Source organism: Hoplias malabaricus, chromosome 16 (assembly GCF_029633855.1).
Source record: "Hoplias malabaricus isolate fHopMal1 chromosome 16, fHopMal1.hap1, whole genome shotgun sequence".
Lineage (NCBI taxonomy): Eukaryota > Metazoa > Chordata > Actinopteri > Characiformes > Erythrinidae > Hoplias > Hoplias malabaricus.
The window spans coordinates 28,226,545-28,251,204 of record NC_089815.1 but is presented as its reverse complement, the minus strand read 5'-3'; the positions used below and the strand labels follow the sequence as shown (position 1 = coordinate 28,251,204).

At 42.8% G+C, this 24,660-nt stretch overlaps 1 protein-coding gene across 3 annotated transcripts in view; it reads right to left on the bottom strand.

Annotated features, from left to right (window-relative positions):
* The window catches only part of tbl1xr1a (TBL1X/Y related 1a), a 53,611-nt gene extending 29,699 nt beyond the window's left edge, over nt 1-23,912 (bottom strand). The window contains exons 1-3 of one of the 3 annotated variants that reach the window (XM_066647776.1): nt 23,583-23,912; nt 2,199-2,369; nt 72-137 (exon numbers count right to left, since the gene is read on the bottom strand). The gene's annotated coding sequence lies outside the window, so the exon portion shown is untranslated. The remainder of the gene's footprint in view (nt 1-71; nt 138-2,198; nt 2,370-23,582) is intronic. The other 2 variants (XM_066647775.1, XM_066647777.1) reach the window with 2 other exon arrangements.
* Nucleotides 23,913-24,660: the final 748 nt, after the last annotated feature.

Here is a 24,660-nt window from a genome sequence, read left to right as displayed (position 1 = left end):
GCTTGACGTTGACCCGAACAAGCGCTGGCCAACGTCGTCCGAGGATGATTAAAGGGCTTATCTTGGCTTACCATGTGATCAGGTCGTGTTGGGATGTCAGCCTTCAGCCTTACACTGCTGCGGAGTCTGTCTTCGGTCTGGAAACAAGAGAATACAAAACCTCCTATCAAACAGTGAGGAATGATGAAATCAAGCTTCGTGTTATGACTGATGGTGTAATGGTGTAACACTGAACTTGAACTGAGTTATCACCACATGTTTTAACTGGTATTTAATATTTTAAGCTTCTGAAAGGATCAAAATCCTAACCGTTCATTAATTCATTAATATTCCGTAAGCACTGCATCGTGATCAGGGTGGAGGTGATCTGGGGCCTACACAGAAACACTGGACATAAGGCCAGAGTATCGTACGTTCACGTAGTCATTCGCTCACACTCCAGTGGGCAATTAAACGTACAGAACCCCATGATCCTGAAACGCTGTGGCACCGTCGTACCTCCCAAATATTATTAATCAAAGCTGAGGCATTTTGGCATGACAGCCCACTTTCATAACTCTAGGGCCTGTCAGAACCTGATCATGTCAATCATCTGGATCTGAATTACATCCAAGGACACCAGCGCCTCTCTAAAAATCCCAATCATGTGTCCTGTCTAATGTAAAAGTGTGCATTAAATCAAGGCCTTAATGGCAAATAAGACACTAACGGAACCAACACAAATACATATAAACACAAGGCACTCATTCTACGAAGTACTGAAAGATCTGTTGCATTGGGACACCGTGTCCAATTCCAGATTTAGAGAAAGCTACAGTAACAGTGCCGTTAAGAGGCACATTCCCAGTCACGGCGTTTCTGATTCACAATGTAAATCTCATGCAAATGAGCTCGGCTGAAGTCCGCTTCGCCGCCGATACAGAAGAACAATGGTGGAACAGCGTTTGATGATATCAGGGAGCTGACACAGGGGTCGGGCTCCAACCTACATTCTCCCACTAAAAGCCACAGGAAATAAGAAATGACTTCCAAATGCAGACCCTAAGCCTCTGCCTTTAACAAACTATAAATGCTGGAAAATGGCCCGGGGTCGCATGCAATAAAAGTCTCTCCGTTTAAAAAGGACAGATGGGAAGTGTCTCACTCTCTCTGCGAACGGTACACGGCGAATCTGTTTTTCAGTGTGGAATAATTAGAAGGAGAACATGCAGCGTTATACAGTACACGCCGAAAAGCTTTTAGACACCTCTTCAACTGAGTGGTTCCTTTAAACTGCAGCCGTTGCTGACAATCTTCCAAGTCCACGTATGGACCAGAGTATGGAAGTAGACCTATAGAGTATGGAGTGGTGTTCGTGGCCCAGAACATCAGTAGATGTCCATGCCAAAGTTTTTCATTCAAGCAAAACCTCGTAGTAATGTAGTGTAAAAGAATTTCCAGAAAATTAAACTGTTAAGAGCACAAACTCCCTATTCATACTCTTGATTTCAAAAGAAACCTTGGGTGGGCTTCTGCCTACAAACATTTGGCCCATAGCTAGACTCATGCCGGACATGTTCAGTGCCACACTGGAGTCCCCTGCAGGCAGACAGAGCAATCACTTGCCAACAGTAACTTAATTTGACAGCAGTTTCCCAGTCGTCTTTGAAACTGGAGTTCCAGTTCTAGTCGTGTGGAGAGGAATCTAGCTATTATATTCATGCAATAATTTCCTGCTCTAAAAAAAAAAAAAGAACAGACCTAGAAAACATTTCCGCTGAGTCGGGTGCTATATGTTTCTCTGGTAACACAATCATCTCTCAGCCTGAGATTACCACCGCGCCGACTCCAAGTCCAGCACCACCGCTCTTTAGTCCGGCTCACCGGAGGAAAGCAAGGCCTCATTAGCCGAGCGACGAGGCTATCCGTCTTGCATTTCAGGCTACACTATGATTACGGTATATTCCTTTCACACCTACAACACTTTCACCACTGAGCTGCCCTTTGCAGGGCCTTGACTCACACCCTTTTAGCAGCTCTGCGGAGAGGAGGGGAAGAAGAGAGGGAGTTTAATTGGGTCATGGGAGACCAGCGGTAAAGCTATAAGGGAAAGATGAAGGTCAAGAAGGTGAAACATGGTATACGTGATGCTGCAAGGTACATGGTCATTATGCCAAATCCTGAAATATATCTGGTTATGTTCTTTAAGGTGGACTTACAGAATAATCCACTGTGGTCTTGGGCAACAGACTGAACCAAAGTAGAACCTTCTTGGTGAAAACGGCAAGTCACTTCAATGCGAAAGGATGTGAAAAAGGTGAGATGCGACCCGTGGTTTCACCGCCCTCAAAAGCAGGAGCCAAGAGAAGATTAAAGACACTGCTCCTGGGCTGGAAAAAAAAAGAAAGAAAAAAAGAACCCAGACTTGCTAATATTAGCCATCAGGTTCCCTCCTGAACCACAGCACATCTGGACCACACACACACACCGTATCAGCAACAGCAGATATTTATATATTTCTAACAATCTACCGGGCAATGTCCCATTCCTCTCTGATGCTGGATACATGCCTGTGTTTTATTAATGTTTATGTATGGTCAGAAATGTAAATAAACCGTCTGGATATTCACAATAATACAGAACTCTAGTACAGATTCACACGTAATAATAGCAACAATAACAATAATAAAAAACAACAATGTAGACGGCTAATAAAAGCCACAGGGTCCTACTCCCAGCGCTTGGACTCTAATAACAATAATAATAAAATTATTAATAAAACCTGAGAGATGTAAGACGTAAGAGAGCAGACCACTGGAGCCGTGGAAGTTTAAATAAATGCAAAATTATACTTTGAAGCACAAGGTCACCATAACTCTGTTCATTCTTTTAAGAAACTGCTCAAAGAAATTAATAAATAAAGGGATAAAATGATTGCAGAACAGCCCTGCTGTCATTCTGCCGAAGCAGCCCACACTTACATAACTCCAGCTACCGTCAGAACCTGATGAGTGATGATGTTAATCATCTGGACCTTAAATTACACCCATGGACACTGGTCGGCTCGACTATATCTGTGAGTTTCAGACTGAGGAAGGCTCTGTGTGTGTTATGAGAGTTAGACTCTTCCACAAGAAAACAGGCATGGGTTTTAATTTCTATTAATTTATTGTCCAGATAAATAAGTTACATTATTTCCTGCGAATCTTTCGGGACGTTCTATAGGTTCACAAAAGTATAGAGAAACACTGGACATAGTTCTCTTTCCATTATAAATGTTGGGTACCAGTTCAGCCATGTTCTTCAGTCGACTGAATAAATGACAATAAAATGCACTCTTCTGGAATTCCTATACACTCTCTTCCCAAAGACTACATCAAACCCAACTCCGATCCATCTCAGTCTAGTTGGTCAATGTGCTTCTGACCACTGAGCAGAAGGTAGCTGTATGTTGTGCATAAATGCATTTAAAATTACTTGCTGACATTTATGAATATATTTATAAAGCTATGGCACATGATGCAATGCACCTAGTGTCTGTCAAATACATAAAGTGGAGTGGAAATCAAAGCTGTGAGGCGGTAAATACAGGCTTTTCTCTCTGAACTGAACGTAAAAAAAATTAAGAGCACACACATGATATAAACACACTACTGGAATTATAACAGCAACAGGAAGTCGTAATTCCACTTTGAGATTTTTATACGTAAGAGAGATGTCCATCCATCCGTCCGTCCATTATCTGTAACCCTTATCCAATTCAGGGTCACGGTGGGTCCAGAGCCTACCTGGAATCATTGGGCATACACCGGGAATACACCCTGGAGGGGGTGCCAGTCCTTCACAGGGCAACACACACACCCACACATTCACACCTACGGACACTTTTGAGCCGCCAATCAACCTACCAACGTGTGTTTTTGGACTGTGGGAGGAAACCGGAGCACCCGGAGGAAACCCACTCAGACACAGGGAGAACACACCACACTCCTCACAGACAGTCACCCAGAGGAAACCCACGCAGGCACAGGGAGAACACACCACACTCCTCACAGACAGTCACCCGGAGGAAACCCACGCAGACACAGGGAGAACACACCACACTCCTCACAGACAGTCACCCGGAGGAAGCCCACGCAGACACAGGGAGAACACACCACACTCCTCACAGACAGTCACCCGGAGGAAACCCACTCAGACACAGGGAGAACACACCACACTCCTCACAGACAGTCACCCAGAGGAAACCCACGCAGGCACAGGGAGAACACACCACACTCCTCACAGACAGTCACCCGGAGGAAACCCACGCAGACACAGGGAGAACACACCACACTCCTCACAGACAGTCACCCGGAGGAAGCCCACGCAGACACAGGGAGAACACACCACACTCCTCACAGACAGTCACCCGGAGGAAACCCACGCAGACACAGGGAGAACACACCACACTCCTCACAGACAGTCACCCGGAGGAAGCCCACTCAGACACAGGGAGAACACACCACACTCCTCACAGACAGTCACCCAGAGGAAACCCACGCAGGCACAGGGAGAACACACCACACTCCTCACAGACAGTCACCCGGAGGAAACCCACGCAGACACAGGGAGAACACACCACACTCCTCACAGACAGTCACCCGGAGGAAGCCCACGCAGACACAGAGAGAACACACCACACTCCTCATAGACAGTCACCTGAGTGCATTAATTCAGGGATCTAGAGCCCACCAAAGCACACAATGTGAAACAAGACCACCCAAAAAGTGGGATAAAACGAGTCAGAAGTCAAAAGATTTGGATGAAGTGGAGAGATTTTAGAAATGCCCCACCCCGTCTTTGGAATCTGTCCAATTACAGCACTGGACCCGCATTTTCGTGGATCAATCCAGATACAGGGTGCAGAGAAATAAAAGCAGTGGATTGAAATTTGAAAAAAAAAATTGAGAATAAAAAGAAACTAGGGAAAATTAATAAAAAAAAAAAAAAACATGGCTTCTGCTCCTCGCATTTGAACTGTGTCTCATTATCATTTAAAGGAACAGGTGCTGAAACCAGACGTTCTGAGGAGGGCTGTTTAGACAGGGGGAGAATATGTAGTGTTGTATGATCCCTGTGGTTTTTATCCAAAGCAAAACCCCGTTAATTAAGACCCCAGGGAACTGTGTTAACTTGTGGGAAAGGGGTAGACTGTGTCCTCTTTAAATGAGGGGGAATACACTTCACCTACATCCTTTACATTCAGGTCAGGATTGAACTGAACTGGGTTGAGCACCGGCAATACATAAATTACGTAAATATACTGTATTTCCGCGGTAAAGTGGTGTGTTCTGAACATCCGGAACAACACGAAGCATCCTAATATGGTATTTCAGCCATTTTGTCGCCTTCTCGTTGTGCGGGAGATATTACGTAGTGACGGAACTGCAATATTATCTTACGTTTCATCAATTTCTCGGTACAGTGTTTAACGAAGTACGGCAACTGACTGCGGAAAAGACGGGAAGAGAGAACTGTATGAAAACCAGCTTTGGAATACCACCCAACCCAACTATGTACAATCTATTGTAGTTTTCCATCGAGTATTTTAGTCTCCATTACTAAAACTATTCAATCCTTAATCACAGCGTCTATGTTTAGACGCCATCTATAAGCAGACACTCATAATCCCTGATTATTACGTTGAGGGGGGGGTTGGGATTTCAGGCTCAAGTCAATCTCAACAGGACAACCTGAATCACACATCACGGTAATTAATACTTTGTTTACTGAGAAACTGGGCCATTTGGATTAGCTCAGGCTAGCTGCTGGCAGTTGGAAAGAGATGAGACAGAAATAGATTTATGTTTACGGAATCTGCTCACAGAATCCCATTGTTTTAGCTTCAGAGCGAGCAGCCGGGCTGATATGCAGGAGGGAAAAGGGGAAATTTGACTGGCCTACATAAAATTCCAGGACATGATAGTGTGCAGATGTGAGGAGAGATTATACTCGACGTTACTTGTAATGTTTCGTTCCCTGGTATTGCCCCTATTCTTTGACAACATGGCATGGCTTGTGATTGTCGATATGAGTCGTGTCACTGTCAATATGTACAGCGGGGTCTAAATATAGTCAACCGCAACTGTCTGATCTTAATAGAGCAGCACTGTACTCAAGCCTAGTGTTTTTAGATGCGTGTTTGTACACATTTACTGTATCAGGAAGGTTTCCTCTTTGTTCTTTACACAAGCAATTTCTTTAATATCATCGACGTCCGGAGAACAACACGCCTCTCCATTTTCTACTTGTTTCAACGCAGCAGCTGTCCTTCACATGGTGTGAAAATGTAGGTTCTTTAGTTGGAGAAGGAGTGTTAGCTCTAACGTGTGGGAAATACCCTGAATATCTCCCCACACAAAAAATTTGAATACTACAATCTACAGTTTATCACGTGCCATCACAAGCACTTGCAACTAAGAGTCTCAAACAACAACCAGCAACAATATATTTAATTAGCTTTTGAATAATTATTGTTAGGGCGGCGCGGTGGTGCAGCAGGGAGTGTCACAGTCACAGCTCCAGGGACCTGGGGGTTGTGGGTTAGATTCCCGCTCCGGGTGACTGTCTGTGAGGAGTGTGGTGTGTTCTCCCTGTGTCTGTGTGGGTTTCCTCTGGGTGACTGTCTGTGAGGAGTGTGGTGTGTTCTCCCTGTGTCTGTGTGGGTTTCCTCCGGGTGACTGTCTGTGAGGAGTGTGGTGTGTTCTCCCTGTGTTTGCGTGGGTTTCCTCCGGGTGACTGTCTGTGAGGAGTGTGGCGTGTTCTCTCTGTGTCTGCGTGGGTTTCCTCCGGGTGACTGTCTGTGAGGAGTGTGGTGTGTTCTCCCTGTGTCTGCGTGGGTTTCCTCCGGGTGACTGTCTGTGAGGAGTGTAGGGTGTTCTCCCTGTGTCTGCGTGGGTTTCCTCCGGGTGACTGTCTGTGAGGAGTGTGGTGTGTTCTCTCTGTGTCTGCGTGCTTCCTCCCACAGTCCAAAAACACACGTTGGTAGGTGGATTGGCGACTCAAAAGTGTCCGTAGGTGTGAGTGTGTGAGTGAATGTGTGTGTGTGTGTGTGTGTGTGTGTGTGTGTGTGTTGCCCTGTGAAGGACTGGCGCCCCCTCCAGGGTGTATTCCCGCCTTGCGCCCAATGATTCCAGGTAGGCTCTGGACCCACCGCGCCCCTGAACTGGATAAGCAGTTACAGATAATGAATGAATGAATAATTATTGTTAAGTAAACACTGTGCATAACTGGAATATCTAAATATATTACATTACTCAAAAAAAATAAATAAATAAATAAATCTACACCGACGGGAAAAAGTACCTAGGCAACGAAACTGCATCTCAGTGTGAATGCTTGCTGTTTCAGGCTGGAATGGATCAGCTTCACTCTGTGTAAGTTCACTGCATGTGTGTGTGTGTGTGTGTGTGTGTGTGTGTGTGTGTGCTTCACCATGAGTTTCATCCAGGGGGGTGTGGAATATTTGAGTTGTGAACATGATAAGATTAACATATAAAATTAAGTGGAGTGTTTTAATCAACTATGGCATATTTTACCAGCTTTAAAAAGAAAACAAAAATTACACGTGACAATATCATTATTGTAAAAGAAAATGTGGTCTTTCAAAACCAGAATTTATGATGTTTGCCATTTATTTTGCCAGTTGATAGAGAAGTGTGTATGTTTGTACTGGACCTGCACAATGAGGAAATCCTGGGACGTGCGATAACATTTGGCGATGATGATAGAAGCCGCAAAAAATAAAAGAAAACTAAATTGTGCAGATTAGGCTTTTTTTTATACAATAAATATTTGTATAATGATTTAACTTGGTGCACTTCATGCACTAAAAATACAATGATATTTCAGGAGCTGAAGACTTTCACACACAGATTGGAATACGATAACTCACGATGTTTACAGAACAGTAAAATACGTAGCAGTTAAACGTGACTGCCTTCTTCTTTTTGAAAATTCAGGTATATTAAATAATCTAAACTGTCTTGGCACCCCGCTTCTTGAGTCTAAACCTAAACCCCTGAACTGTTCGTTACGCCACGACTCCAGCATGAATCCAAAAACACTTCACAGAGCTACACCAAAAGATGCTGAAGCTGTGGAAAACTGACAGAGTCGCCTCCAGTCCCGGCTAAAAATAAGCCAAGACGCAAGGAGCCTACAGCTCCATACCTTAAAGCTTCAGCTCAATACAGACACCTTGCTGAGACTGCGATTCTCATCTCTCCTGCCCTCGTGCCCTCGGAGAGACTCTACAGATCTCTTTCATTCTCAGTCTAGTCACAGAACCTTCTTCAACAACAACAAAAAGCAAGCACGGTTGTATCTCCCAGCTCTCGAATTAAATCGGTCTCCCAACAGCAGCCATAAACCCTGCGACGAGGAGCAGCTGATAAACTGTACGTGCGGTTTTAGTCGTTCAGACTGAATTTCTAATGAACATCCTCCAGACACGAGATACATTTTCAACCGGGGAATGGAGGGCAAGCTTCACTGATCAACGGAAACCCCCTCGACCCATGCGCTACCACCAAGAAGTCGACATGAAACCCAAAACCCTACTTCTCTTATGTCTTTTTAAAGAAAACAAATGAATAACTGATGGTTGTACTTGGGCTGTCAGTATCCACTGAGCCGTGTGAACCCACAGACGTTCGGTTGTAAAGATTTGAACTCAAAATCAGTTCATGGAGTTCCATGGAAAACCGTCTTCCCTTTTCACTCTACCTGCCAGAAGAGGCTTCTTTCCACAACTGTGGATGTATTTACAGTTGTCTTTAATACGCCACGCGGGGAAACGTCTGTTTTTGTTTGATTGCTGGTGTTCTGTTGTGGGTCTGACCCTCTGGAAACACTGATTTGACGTAAGCTATGCACGGGCCACTCTTCTGCGAAATGTCACTAATCATCTTTGACCACAAAACACTGAGCGGCAAATAATCAGAAGTACACCACAGTAGCCAATGAATGGAAGGAGAATTTACAACACGCTGTGGTGCTGGGAATAGCATTTAATATCGTTATGACTAAAGCAAACCTCAAGAACCACCGTCCTAATGTAAGAAACAGATTATTCATTTTACGAGGACCGGGTACAGTTTAAGCCTTAATTCTGATAGCCAGGGTTTCTCTTCACAAATGAACATGTTGTGCTGGTGCTAGGAACAATTACACGTGTTCAGAGAGCGCAAATCTAGAAAGCATAAAACCAATGAATGAAAGAAAAAAACAGAAGCTGCATAGATTTAAAATGTTTCAAGCGGTGCACACGGCCTTTATGTTCATCACAGAAACGCATGAAATGAGACATCAGGCAGTTCTACATGAACCTATACCCAAGGTCAATCGTGGGCTGTGGGCAGTGCTGCTGGAGTTTTTTTTTTAAAACCCCTCTGTGTCACGACTTGACTGAAGCGTAGACCTGTCACGGTTATTTAATACTTTATCATTACTTGAGCTAACCGAGATCATATTATATTTTAATTCAATCCCAACAAACTGCATTTAAATTACGTTTATTTCTAAACAAATGGTAAGACAAATGAGGAAAGAGATTTAAGCTGTGCATATCTCCTGTTTAGACTTCTGTCTGCTGTATTTTTTGATACACTTCATCTACCAGAGTATGTGTTTTATTTAAGCAACTGTAAGTATAAAAGTATACTATGTGGTACATGGGTGGTACGGTGTTGAAGCAGGTAGGTGTCGCAGTCACACAGCTCTAGAGGCCTGGAGGTTGTGGGTTCGATTCCCGCTCCGGGTGACTGTCTGTGAGGAGTGTGGTGTGTTCTCCCTGTGTCTGCGTGGGTTTCCTCCGAGTGACTGTCTGTGAGGAGTGTGGTGTGTTCTCCCTGTGTCTGCGTGGGTTTCCTCTGAGTGACTGTCTGTGAGGAGTGTGGTGTGTTCTCCCTGTGTCTGCGTGGGTTTCCTCCGAGTGACTGTCTGTGAGGAGTGTGGTGTGTTCTCCCTGTGTCTGCGTGGGTTTCCTCCGGGTGACTGTCTGTGAGGAGTGTGGTGTGTTCTCTCTGTGTCTGCGTGGGTTTCCTCCGGGTGACTCTCTGTGAGGAGTGTGGTGTGTTGTCTCTGTGTCTGCTAGGAGTGTGGTGTGTTCTCCCTGTGTCTGCGTGGGTTTCCTCCGAGTGACTGTCTGTGAGGAGTGTGGTGTGTTCTCCCTGTGTCTGCGTGGGTTTCCTCCGAGTGACTGTCTGTGAGGAGTGTGGTGTGTTCTCCCTGTGTCTGCGTGGGTTTCCTCCGAGTGACTGTCTGTGAGGAGTGTGGTGTGTTCTCCCTGTGTCTGCGTGGGTTTCCTCCGAGTGACTGTCTGTGACGAGTGTGGTGTGTTCTCCCCGTGTCTGTGTGGGTTTCCTCCGGGTGACTGTCTGTGAGGAGTGTGGTGTGTTCTCCCTGTGTCCGTGTGGGTTTCCTCCAGGTGACTGTCTGTGAGGAGTGTGGTGTGTTCTCCCTGTGTCTGTGTGGGTTTCCTCCTGGTGACTGTCTGTGAGGAGTGTGGTGTGTTCTCTCTGTATCTGTGTGGGTTTCCTCCGGGTGCTCCAGTTTCCTCCCACAGTCCCAAAACACACGTGTGTGAGTGAATGTGTGTGTGTGTCTGTGTTGCCCTGTGTGTTCCCGCCTTGCACCCAATGATTCCAGGTAGACTGTGGACCCACCGCGACCCTGAACTGGATAAGGGTTACAGATAATGAATGAATGAATGAAAACTATGTGGTGCATTTCGACACGGTAGCACAACTCATCAAAAGTGAGATTTGCTATTAAATGGTGGCTGTAAAAGGTGCCAATACAACAAACCTGAACTTGGGAAGACATGGGCATCAACGGATTATTCCCCGCTGGCTATTCCTGGCTATTCCGGAGGCTCTCGGGCGAATATCTTAGGCTACGTTCATACAGCAGGTAAAAGTATACGAAATCTGCTGTTTTGTTCTGCTGTTCACACGGTCTACATAATCTGACATCACATCTGAACACATCACGCTCCTACACGGACCTGCACTCACAATTATCAATGCTTCAGGCACTGACCACAAGGAAATGTCCGTTTTATACAGCACTTTCGTTTTTTAAATGAAGCAATGGGACCGGACTAGTGATTTACTGCAGCGCTGTATCATAATACCTACATTTTTATGTTAAAAACAGAGTCTTAATTAAAGCCTTTACAGAATATTAAAACATGAACCGATTCTTCTTTCACTCCAAGTGAAAAGAACCCTTTATACAAATTTCCACATGTTTTATTTTCTCATAAATGAGAGATAGGAACCTGGTTTCGGGTGTTCCATGGTTTTTCGTTTCCCAATATTTTTTACAAAACCGAAATGCGGACACGTGGCCTTTTACGCCTCCTAAACACCTCAAATTAAAATGAAAATATGCTTTGGGCCGTAGTCCGGAGATTATTCTCAGCAGCCGGAGCGACGTAAAAGTCACATCAATTCCAACCTGGCCTTTCAGACAAAGTCAAACTTCCACAGATGGACATGGATCATATGAAAGTGGCCCAAATCTGATGTGAAAAAGTGAGACTCAATGTGATTTGTGCTGTTCACACAGCCACATGAATGACACATCCGTGTCACGTATGACTGGGCCTCTCGACCCACTGTGTGAACGTAGCCTTAGTATTACTTGCCTGGTATATGCCAACCCAATAAATAACAGATGTTTAAGTCATAGTACACCTTTAAAGACAGGACAATTGACAAATATCTTTACATGTAATAAACTGTCATTCTTTATAACACTATCATAATAGTGTGTACATTATTATGCTATCATTAAGCATACAGGCCTATTGAAGAGTCCGCCAGCTAAAAATATCCAACCAACAGTGTCCTGTGGGCAGCGTGCTCTGACCATGGTGAAGAACTAGAGGATGAGAAACACACTGTGCAGCAATGAACAAGGTAAGTGTCAGAGTTCACAGTGGGTGGGCGAAGTGTTTAAAAACTCCAGCAGCACTGCTGTGTCTGATCCACTCATACTAGCACAACACACACTAACATCACCACCACCACATCCGTGTCTCTGCAGCACTGAGACTGATACTTTACCCAAATAACAAATGCTTTGTAGTGGCTTATGGGGGTCTGATCTCTGGGGAACATGAAGGAGGACTGTCAGAAGTATGCAGAGAAGCAGATGAACTACAAAGTGCAACTGTACGGACCGTTGAGCTGATAAAAAAGGGCAATGAGTGCAGCACCAGTGTGATTTTAGAATAATCTCTCGGCATCATATCCCAGAGACAAGCTCTTAAGGGAAAAGCAGCTGCTGCATCACAGGAGGTCAACAAATTACTGATGCAGTGTGGCCCGAGCTCATCACCGTGGCCGGATCAGGTGGCCCTCGAAGCCTACAGCTAAAATCTCCAATTCTCATCACAAATTAATTCCCAACTCTCCCCGAGCAGATCGCCCGGTTCGCCTGATGACGTGGCACCAGCTGCGAGAACCTGACATTAAGAGATATTTAGTGGACATTTTGGTACACGTCAACATTTGGTCATTCTTAGCAGGGATTAGGGGCAAAGCGCAGTACTCGGGTTCTTGAATCGACAGCTTTCGAAACGGGCTACAAACAAATGCCAAATCAGTGAGGAGGCCAATTAATCGGCTTGGTTAAATTCTTCGTTGACAAAATGGAGTTTAAAAATCCCTTGCTTCCAAAGTCCAGTTTTGTTTCCCATGAGGAGAGCATTCAGAATTAAGGAGCTTAGGCCGGCTGTTGATCCACTGCCATGTCCACGGTCCAGATACGCCACGTCGCCAATATGTGACAAAAAGCCAAACGAGATTACAGGTCCTGATGCAACTGTTGGGGGGTGGTCATCTCTGTCGAGGCCAAGAACAACCCAGTGGAGGTCAAGGTGCACAAAGTCTACGAAAACACACTTTCAAATCCTCTTTTGGCGAGTTCACACGCTGGTTTAGATGAGTTTGGAGATGGCACTATATTGTCCTTGACAGTCAATCGATACTAAAACAATGGCCCAATGTGCATTTCTTGATAAACTACTTACTAATTTTCTAATATTTATGTTTCATTTATTGTTATTGTCCCCGCTAAATTCCACTAACCATTCTCTAGATCAATAGGGCGTTTCGTTTGCTTTGTACGTTATTTTCATTTAAAAGTTACGTATTACAGTAAAAACCATTGATTTGAAGATGCACACACTGCCACCAACATCCAGCATTTATTCCTCCCCCTCGAAATCTCAGCATCCCTGCATTACAGCCTTAAATTAAATTCAGTTCCAGACGGCAAAACGTCACAACAAGTGACTTGAAACTTATGAGAAATCCCCTCAACTGAAAATGTTTTAGATACACAGGCAAGCCCTAACTGTCTGTTATAGCTCAGCTATCGTTCACTTACTAGACTAGTTACACCTCGGCTTATCTCACCTCACAGCTTTTAGCTGAACACAGTTTGTGAAGAGAGCGCCGATACCAAACGTGATGCAATCTTAAATATGTGACTGTATTAAATATAAATGTAACACAAGATAAGATTTAGCTTGATGTTTATCTGCTATTTTTTAGAAACATTTCCTGCCATTGCTTTCTCTTACATTGCCATGTGCTACTGGTGCAGTAGCTATCTATGTGTCCTTCATTGGACTAAACAGATTACACCACTGACTGTGTAAAAGCAGCAGTAAATATCTGAAAGCTCTGGAGAAGGGATACAGCGTCTGGTTAAAAGAGACTGAACATACACCTGGGTCTGGACTGTTTTTGTATTTAATAATTAGTTCACAACCAGCATAAAGCAGAAGGTGAGAATCAAGGTGACCATGAACTGAACCGTGAGAAATGCTCAGGACAGCTCTCCAGCTCTCGTTTATCAAAACAAAGCCTTAAAAACGTGTGACTTACGTTTGTCTCACATTTACTAACATTAGAAAGGCACATCATCACTTGACAAGTAGTCAATTCTTCACCTCTATACTTGTCTGCTATTGCAGCAAACAAATGTGATAACAAGCCCCTGGCAGTCAGAAATAAACTGTGAAATTTCCGATGTTCTGTGCCAATGCAAATGGGGTCTTCTTTAATGAGACTGCACTATCTATTATTAATTCTTGCATTTCAACTATTGATTTTTTATGATTTGTTTTAATGTTGTTGAGACATATCAAGTACTATTCCTCATAGGACAATTAGCATAACAAAACTGATAACTGCAAATATATTAGGGCTTCATGTTAAGACTTAGTTATTACCCATTTATATGGGACAGTTCCCATTCGTGCCAGAGGGGGCGACAAAACCCTACTGACTTTCAATGTTAGCAGATGTGTAACAATTCCCACAATTCATTATTTACTTCAGGGACTAACAACGTCTTCAAAGTGCAAAAACATTTCACGATCCACAACACGTTTAAAAAGACAAGGATGAGTGGAAACTGTCAAAATCTGCTAGTGTTGGTCTACAGCGGCAATAACTTGTGAGTAGATCAGTACACTGACTTTTAATACATGAAAAACAAAGAAGAAAAAACATCACAGAAAACCTGAGGTGTCAGATGTATACTAGATCAGTCCACACGAGCCACACAATCAGGAAACGTCTGCTGATGAATGCTGCCAGAAGGTTAAGCGAAAATGCAGCCCATACAGAGTGATGCACACAAACTCTTCTTTGTCAATCATATATACAGAGCATGTGCGACAGCAGAAACCAGCAGCACTCCACACACAGTTTAGCTTCACTCTTATTGATGTTTCTCGCTGCTGTTAACAGTGAGTTTAGTGAGGAATGATGAATGATTTGGGGGTGGATATTTCCATTTAGGGATGGGCAGTAGCCACATTTTTCATACTGTCATACCATCTAATATATTATCGCGGTATACGAACAAGTAAAATATGATCGTTCTACACTGTTTAGAAACACAGCTGGTGCTAACAGGCACTTGTGGTTTAGCGAACTGAGGCACAAAACACACATATTTAGAGGATAAGGCCATATACCTGTGAGCACAAAGTCAAGTGAAGGGTTTTTTTCAGTTTTTGTCCATTTACAACTTTCTTCCTCTCTCTTTTAACCCAGACTCAGCGCTAAACTTACAACTGCGGTGGGCTACTGGGCTTGTGTTTTACTCCCACCGTTTTCAGACTGTGACATCAGCATTAATTGAGCTTCCACAGCGCCCCCTTCCTGTGGCTCTCTTTAATGCACATGAACATTTTAGCTGAGTTTTAAAGACACAGAACTGAAATTTGACACACCACATGTCATAAACACTGCCCTCGTTTTGAGATATCATCCACATTTTTAAATACCACAGTGCAGGAGGTCCTCGGGTTACATCAGTCCCGAGTTACGATGTTTAGTGGTTACGACACATCTCCCATTTACTGTATAAAGCCTTGTTTCGACTTAAGTGGTTTTGCGTCGTAAACGTCGTAACGTGAACTTCGTGTTTGGTGTGCGCGGCGGAAGAATACACGGTTACGTGGCTCAGGACCGAGGTGTTTTTTGATAATTACTGTGTTAGGATAGGTGTTAGGATAGGATAAGTGTTTACAGTAAGTTATTTAGGTACAGTATGTACGTATGTTCCGACTTACACCGAAAATAGGTTTACGACGTGACGTAGGAACGGATCAACGTCGTAAGTCGAGGACCCCCTGTATATAGTATTATCGTTATACCATCCAACCCTACTTCCATCTACCACCATTTCAGGAGGGATACACACCGACTTGCCTTAAGGTATATTTCGATCCTTCCCACCATCTACCAAGACCACACTGAGGCCTTCATGTGGTTTCGACTGATATTGAAAACTCTCGATCGTGAATTCCTGATTTGGTTCTTAATTCTATATTTTTAATAATAATACAGGAAAAATAAATATTGCCTAAAGATCTTTGCTTTTAAGTGTTTAAACTATTCCATTTCCATGACATATATTTTCATGGCTGTGACACAATGTCCTTGAACAACAACAGACTGTACCAAATACAGCTGTACAGCTGAAGAGTAAGTGGGCGCACAAAACAGGCAAGAAAAACTACTGATTGATTTCATGTTGATAACTATAAGCTGTCCTACACCGGGGGGGTTACTCTTTAATTTTCATGCATTCAATGACAGCACAGTGCGATTCTGAATTAGAGATAATGTGGCAAATAAACACTCTTTAGCACAAAGCTCTCAGATCTCAATTCATTTGAGTTTCTTTTACTTCTAACAAGGCTGCAGCTTACACAACCCAGGAGCATTTTCTGTCCTCTGTTGGGCAAGGTTTAGCTACTGTCCTTTTATTCTGTCTTTTTTTTTTTTTTCGCTGAGCAAATCTGTGCTTTGTACTCAGCAGGAAACTGCAGCAAGCTACACTCCTGCAATGAGGACACCAGAGCTGACGGATATTAGGTTGAGAAGATGGTATTAACAATGAAATGAGTTACGTCAAGGCTGTACTACTAAACAGGTTTGTAATTCAGTTCAGAGGCTATCAGCAAACGGTCGGAGTACACCATGTCCAAACGATAGACATCCCTCGTAATCAGAGATGGGTACCCATTATGGAAAAAGACGCTCCACATCTGTGCGTACAAAGCTTGTGAAATCTTGGTAGAAAAGCACATCACTAGGTCCAATGCCAGGTGTGTGATAGGTGTGAATCTCTCTCTAGCAGAGGGGTGAGGAGTGACGAAGCAACAACAGCTTTATAAATAAGATACCCAGTATAAGCACCTGACCTACTAACGCTCATCAAATGAGCTTCCTATAAACAACCAGCATCAGAAGAAAAGTTTTATAAACTTTGTGTGTCCACAAGCTACACATTCGGCCATGGAGAGCATCCACCACTGAACTGACTTTTCTAACGTGAAGAATTTGGAGAAATGAGAAATGAATGGTGGTCTGTCAGTAGTGGGAATGCGCTCAATACAGCAGGGATCCTCCTCTGCGAACTTGACCTCTAGGTTACACACAACACCACCAAAACTATGTGGCAACTCTTGGGGGGGGGGGGTTGCTGGGCTTTTGTTTTTACTGAGAAGACTGGGACTGGGAAATGAACATTTAGAAGGATCCAGAGCTGGACAACAGCAAGGCCCTGCTCCAGCTTTATACTTTACCTCTGAAAGAAAACTCTGGTTCTTGGCCGGAACAAAACCTTGCATCTCCATCTGAGTCTTTTTCACAACGGGACCTCACAACTATCTCTGAAGAGCAGCCTCAACATTCAACACATTTTGATGCCTTAAAAACCACTTACAATAAACTTCTTGATCAGTTTGTTTCCAGTTTAGGGCACCACTCCAAATATGGCTGTGTTTTATGCATAGAACAGGTCTTTACCATTGAAAACAAACATTTTCCCACACACAAGCGAAATCTTCAGGGTATTTCCTCCAATAATCAAAAAAAAAAGACAGCAGGTAGAACAGCATTGTGTGTATTGTCACTGCCTTTCACCTTGTCCTTGGGCAAGACTCCTAATTCACTCCTCTATACTCACTTATCACTTTAACCCCGCAACCCAATCTGGATTGGTTTGTAGAACGTCTACTACAGGAGCGTAAATGAGATGTGAATTATAAGCAACAGTCCTCAATAGCCTAATATACCATAGGTAAACCCCGCTCAGGTCAGTGTTTAGCACTTTAGTGTTTAGCTCAGTGAAGTCATAAACGTCCAGTTAGTTAACCTTGGGGAAAGCACAGTACTGCATGCATTAAAACAGGCCCTACATAATTTATAGCCTCACAGCTAAATGATCTTTTTGCCAGTAAAGTGGAAAGAATATAATATCGAGGAACTGCCTAACGTGATGTTCATTAATGTTGCCTAACAAGAGCATTATCTGTTATAGTAAACTGGGTCCAGAGAGCTTGGGTTTGTCTGTCCGCCCTCAAATTTCCATTGCACTTATTTAATAAGGTCACTTTTTCAGGTTGTCACTGACAGACAGGCAATAGAGCAGTTCCTACGAATATCAGTGTAGCTATAAAAGCACTGCTTCTTTACTACTCTGTCTGAAAGTGCTATTAGCCTTTCTATGGGCACGACCGGCATGTTAATAGTTAACCACTTCATATAAAACTGTGATAAGGGCTCTGACTGACCAGGTGTATTAGTTACAGTGAATGGTGATGAGGAATGAGGAAATGAGGCTGTGCTTATTTGATGCAGCACTACACTCTGGGATTGATGCAAATGTAATGTTTAAAAAAACGACAAGTTATAAGGGATAAGTCTCTCCAATCACACACCCGCTTTTATGTGAGAGCACCAAGACGAGTTACAAAACGGCGCAAAACTAACAACCAGTGCTGAATTCGTCTGTTCTGGACATGTCTATTTTTGGCATTGCTGTGGGGTTTGATCCATGTGGTACTTTGACCACAGTCGGTCACAGACATTCCATTGAGACTCAGAGCTGTGTTCAGTTGTGGAAAAGTGGCAGCATATGCACCGTTTAAGAGCATTAAACACTCCAGTCATCAAGAACCATACTTGACTAACTCTAACCTTCCTTTACATGGACCAGAAGTGAGGAGGTTTGGATGAGTAAACATGGGAATCCTGAACTGATGTCTAGTATTTACAACCCACCAACCGTGACGCCGCTACTAAAACTGGTACAAACAAATTAGCAAACGTAACGTAGCAGACCAAGTCTACATCCATCTGCAGCACTGTAGAGAAGTGTGATTTGTTGATGGATACAAATGCAGTTAAACAAATATTAGGCCGACATCTTAGTAGCTATGCCAACAAATGTAAAACCCTGATCCGAAACTGAAACTGACACTACAGACACTACAACTGATCAACGTGTTCTCAGGGTATTTCCGCTTCAGTCATTTAGCGCTATTCTGTAGGTTTTGTTTTGGTCATTGTACTCACTCTTAACACTCAACACGAGCAGCGATTGGGAATCGTTTGTCCGTGATCCCATTTACAAACCACCAATAAATCCACAGAGTCGACACCTTCACCTGTGATCAACAGCTACTTGAAAGTTTGAGTTTGAACAATGAGCATTACATAGAAGCCATGTTTGTCATTTACTGGGCCTCGTAGTTTCCCTTTACACTGAACTGTGGAGGATTTTAGAGGAGATTTCACACTCTCATGTAGGGCGCACTTCCCTTTTAAACAAAGGGATGTTAAAACCACAGTCTTTTCTTAGACGTAATCAAAAACAGGTTTGTATTTCTCCTCCATTTTTGTTTTTATCATTTATTGGTTATGTTTATATTCAACTACATATTATTTGTATTCACTCCTTTATAACTCTTTCCCTGCTTCCCATCATGAGGAGGCGTGTCTAAAAGGCCTGATTAGTGTCAGGTTACAGGAATCAAGACTGTACTGTGTTTACACACATTACAATGTGTACACACACACCCCCCCAACCCCCACTCAGTGTTAGAGGCTAGGTAAGAAGCACGCCTGCCAAACCGTGCACGGCCATATGTCGTTAAAAACACCACTGAATCATTTTTGAACACATGGTGATCTGCAACATTTTTGATTTTGATCGCATCAAAGCATGTACTGTGTGTAATTACAGACACATGAAAACAACCGTAATTAAACACTAAAGCTAGTGTCAAATCAGTGTCAACAATAAAAAAATTTGTATTAGAAAATTGTAAAAAACGTCTAAATATATGTAATAAAATTCATAGTAATGTGGAAGATTGTGAAATTACACAATTAAAAGCAATTCCTATGAAGATAAAAGAAAGCTAAAAGCACTACAGATAAGAGTCCTTGGGCTAGACTCCTAATGTTGCATTTACTTAATTTAACTGTAGTATAATGAAAAATGTATTCACTTGACTAGAAAACCATCGCATGCTGGAAACCTGCTGCTACTGTAACATCATTTTCAGATTATCGTGATTACGTTGGGTGAGAGTTTCCTTGTTATTCAAAAGCTTTGGCCCTGATTGACAGCCATACAGTTTGTGTGTCCATAGCAAACAAAAGGAAATAAACTCATATCTCTGAGCAAATACTATCCGACCCAATTGGAGACAATGGATCGATGTTGCACTGCACAACAGATACAGCCAGTCAGCTCAAACTACTACCTGATGACCTGTGCAGAAAAAAAGGCCTAGGTTTGGTTTAGAAAAAAAAAAGCACAGACTCTTGCAGACGTTTTGAAAGTGTGAGCGACCATCTGGCCATCTTATCTCCGGCGTGCAACCTTGAGGCCTTTAGAGAAACAGGTCAACTCTGCAGCACAAGACTGGAGAAAAATAGCAAACAAGCTCAGCCGAGAATACAGCGGGTAAAACAAAAAAACTTAATAAATAAAAAAATCCCAGTCCACTGAAGCATTGTCTGTGAAGGGCAGGGAGTGGGGGGGGGGGAGCCCAGCTCTCGATTTCATCCGTACCATCCCCCACATCTTGCATCAATCCACCGTCAAGCAGCGGTTACATAACTGTGCCACTCCACCAGAGAACAGAGGAGAAGGCAGAGACTTAAGACAAAGCTTCTGCTACTGAAAATAACGAAACGCTGCATTTGTGATTCACAAAATGTGATTGGAATTACGTTACACACATCAGGGTGTTGTGTGTGTGTGTGTGTGGGCTGTGGGTTATTCATGAGAAAAGATGGATGTGGAATGTGGCAGAATGAGAGACCTACGTTCTTAAAGCTACGTCTGACGGGGAGAAAAACAAGCTAAAGGTTTGTACTCAGAACAGATCTAGGCCACTGACATAACACACACACACACACACACACACACACACACACACACACACACACACACCCCTCCCCCTCCCCAAACTGAAAGCTACAGCAGAGCTATTGATGTCCACAGGAGAAACCAGATGCAGAAACAGTCCAAAACACACATTTGGGTGCATGTGAAACATACACTACGTGACCAAAGGCTTCGAGACCTGCTCATCATCCCTTTCTTCTGAAATCAAGGCCATTCATTTGGACACCTTTGATTGCAGTAACAGCTTTCAGACTTCGGGAAAGTCTAATCTAACAGTTTGGAACATTTCTGTGACATTCTGATGGCACTCGCCTCGTAAATAAGACTCCAATTCATTACAAAAAGGTATTAAACAGATGATGTATCCCAGTGCTGTGAAGGCTCATCGAATCGAAGCTTTGCATTGAGCACGGTGCGCTTCAGCTCATGTGCAGCTGCTCCAGAGCATTTATTCATACTGTGGTTTTCTACAGAAATGACGCAAGCTGAGCCAGCACGACCAAAACATCCTCGCCCGCAAAGGGTTCACCTTAAAATAGCTGGATTGGCCAACGATAAAGGGTGTCTACAAAGTTTTGGACACTGTGTTTGTCACTGTACGACTGTAGGTCTGATGAGAATAGCCTAGCTTCTGGCTGGGTTCCCCTTCCCCCACACATTCACACACACACACACACATTCACACACACACACAAAGTTGGTTCACAGCCACACTGCTGTCATGCCATTATTTTTCAGCGGTTCAACACCACCGCAATGAAACCTTCACATAGGAACGTCCCTAGATAATAAAAAAAATAACAGCCTGCAACATGAACAGGTTGCTGAAGTTGCGTCATTCCCCCATCAGGAATTCCAGGTCCGAACTGGTTTTAAATATGACAACAATTAATGGCATTTTCTTTACAAAGATCTCAGATCTCTTCGGGAAGCCCACAGTTCAGAACTCAATACTCGATGAGCTGTGGACTGTCCCTGCCCAGTGCCCAGAAAATCGCTGGATTAAAGGGGAAGTTCACTACTTTTGAGGTAAACACGGAGAGGGCCACGAAGAGGATCCACTTTAATAACTCCAGACCTCGTACGTTATCCACAAAGGATCGCCACAGTTCGAAACAAACTGACGGCTCCGGTGCCTCTAATTTACTATTTTAAAAAACAAATCTGGAAACCAAAAACCTACTCATTTTGAGACCATCCGTGTGTTCTCTTTGTCGTCTGTATTTTCGGGACACTGATGGAGTAAAAATAAACTGCTCCCGTTTTGCTCGGTTTTAAAAACATTCAGTTGTTCCACCTGATCACAGAAAGTCACCAGAAGTCAACTTTGTTTTGCTGAATATCGAAAAAAAAAAAAAAGCTACGTGCTACATGCTAATTTACAGCTACATGCTAATTTACAGTTAGGTGAATATTCATTCTTTAAAAAAAAAAAAAAAGAGAGAGAGAGAGAGAGAGAGAACACTTATGAATTCTCTTTTTTTTTCCCTTTGAATTCAGGTTTGGACACTGCCCCCTAGGGCAATATGACAGAATTACATCCGTTAGCGTGATTTACATCTGTTAGCGTGAATTACATTTGTAACTTCTAACTAGGCTTTTCAGACCAAATTGTTGATGTTATCCTAACTAAAAGAAGCTAACGTTAGCTAACTGCAAATCTTCGTAACTAAGAGAGAGTAAACAGTTGTCGTAACCGGATGTAGTGAGGTGCATTTACATGAAAGAGTCATGTTACGCAACAAGTGGCAAATATGACATCGTTTTAACGTTACGTTAAAACGAGATAAATATTTTTCCCAATGTTTTATGAACACATTGAAGATATCGTCTGTACTTTAATAATAATAAAACATTAGCTAACAGCATTGTTTATTACAAAAAAAATCGTCCTGGATTACGTTTGTTAAATTTTGAACAAGGGCTGTGCGCCAAGGGAAGGGAAATATTACGATAAATTATTTTTAACATAATAAAACGTATCAATTTACCAAATCTTGTAAGAGTTTGTTGGATATAATTCGTACGAGAACTGAGCAAATGTTTACGAAAATTTCATTAGTCCTCTTCATTATATTCGGTGATGTACAATACGTGAAATATTGAGTGTCGTGAATTAATATGCGGTATTTTGAAGATGTTTATAGGTTTAACGATAATACACAACAAAACTTCACTGTACACACACACACAACTCTGGACAATGTGTTTTCCAAATGAGGCACCAATTATGGAACATTAACATACAGTAAATATAAATGTATGACCACCAAAACAAACACATTAATCAAAATAAACATCCTGATTTGTAATCACACCACCTGATAATGTCTGGGAGCATTAAAATGATATATTTTGTCATATCACTCACCTCTATACAGTAGTGTGTAGTAAATAAATAAATTAAAGCATTCATAAACACATCACACTGTGTACACATGAGTTGTAGTGTACATCACACGTATGTGTGTGTTAGTGTGTACACATTAGACAAACACAAACATAAATAAACACACACACACACACATGCTAATGAGTAACATCAAGCTAGTAAAACCAAAATAATAACACTGGATTTATTCACACACACGCACGCGCGCGCAGTGTACACACACACACACACACACTCACACACACACACACACACACAGTGCCCATCCCCCACCCCAGCACTATCAGCCTGCTAAGAGATATTCTTATCAAACAATAAATGGCCATAAATCGTTATAAACATCACCGAGTCATTTTTAAGCACCGCGGCGACGTTACTACGTGCGAATAAACCGAATAAATAAGAGCGAATAAAACACACTTACTTTCAAATAATCCGGATCCACACAAGGTCTGGCTTCAGAGCCGAGTGCTGCCTGTGTGGAATTTCCTCCTCCTCGACTAGTTCTCAGCACAGAGCCGCGAAAATGCGTTATAACGCCGCTCTGAGGCGTCGCAGAGCGAGTTAAATTCCCAAGCGAGCGTCCGGTCCGCTTCACACGGCGCGGGGAGCACCAAAACCCCTTTAAAAAAGTGTATTTAGGAGCGAATGAGGGACATTGTGGGGCTGTTTGCTAGTGGAGAAAGCCAAACGGTTCAGGACCAGCCAACGGCTTCAGACACTCAAACACTGGAGAGGTGACTTTCCAGGCGAAAATGGGGCTGAGGCCTGGGCGGCTGTTCTCTGCAGCTTTGTTCAAAAAACCCCCAGCCTTCACCACACACACACACACACCAAAACACACAGCCGTCCTTCGTTTTACACGACGAAATACACATTTACTGAATTAAATAGAGCATATACAAACACATATACAAATTCATGACAGATCCATGTGTACATATGTGAATATAGATGATGTGGTTAAAATATAGAGCTCATTAAGACTGTGTATAGGTCAGAGGATTATGACGTTATGTTGTAATTCAGAGGGTAATGTTAGTGCTGATGTTATCTTAATGGATTAATATAACAGTAGTAATATAATAGTAATAATATAAATTCATAATATTAATGTATTGTTCCAAAACATATCTGATATGTACCATTTGAATGTTTATATATACTTTAGTTAATGAAATATAGAATTGGATTTTGGTGCAATACCCTCAGATTCACGGATTTCACCGTGATGTGGCGTTGTCTGAATAAAAAGCTTCTTACAAAGAAAACAAGCCCTCCATGTCAATGTGTTTGGTTTGTTAGAGAAGTAAACTGTGCCATGGTGTTAAATACCAAGTGAGAGGTATCAGGACTAAGAATTACCTCATTCTTAACCTCCACATGTCCGTATAACGTGTGAAAAAAAACAGGAAGGTGAGTATTCTTAGCCGCATGCAAAGAACTATATTTAGTCATCTGAGGGACAGCATTAACACCTATTTATTTATCCTCTCAGAACA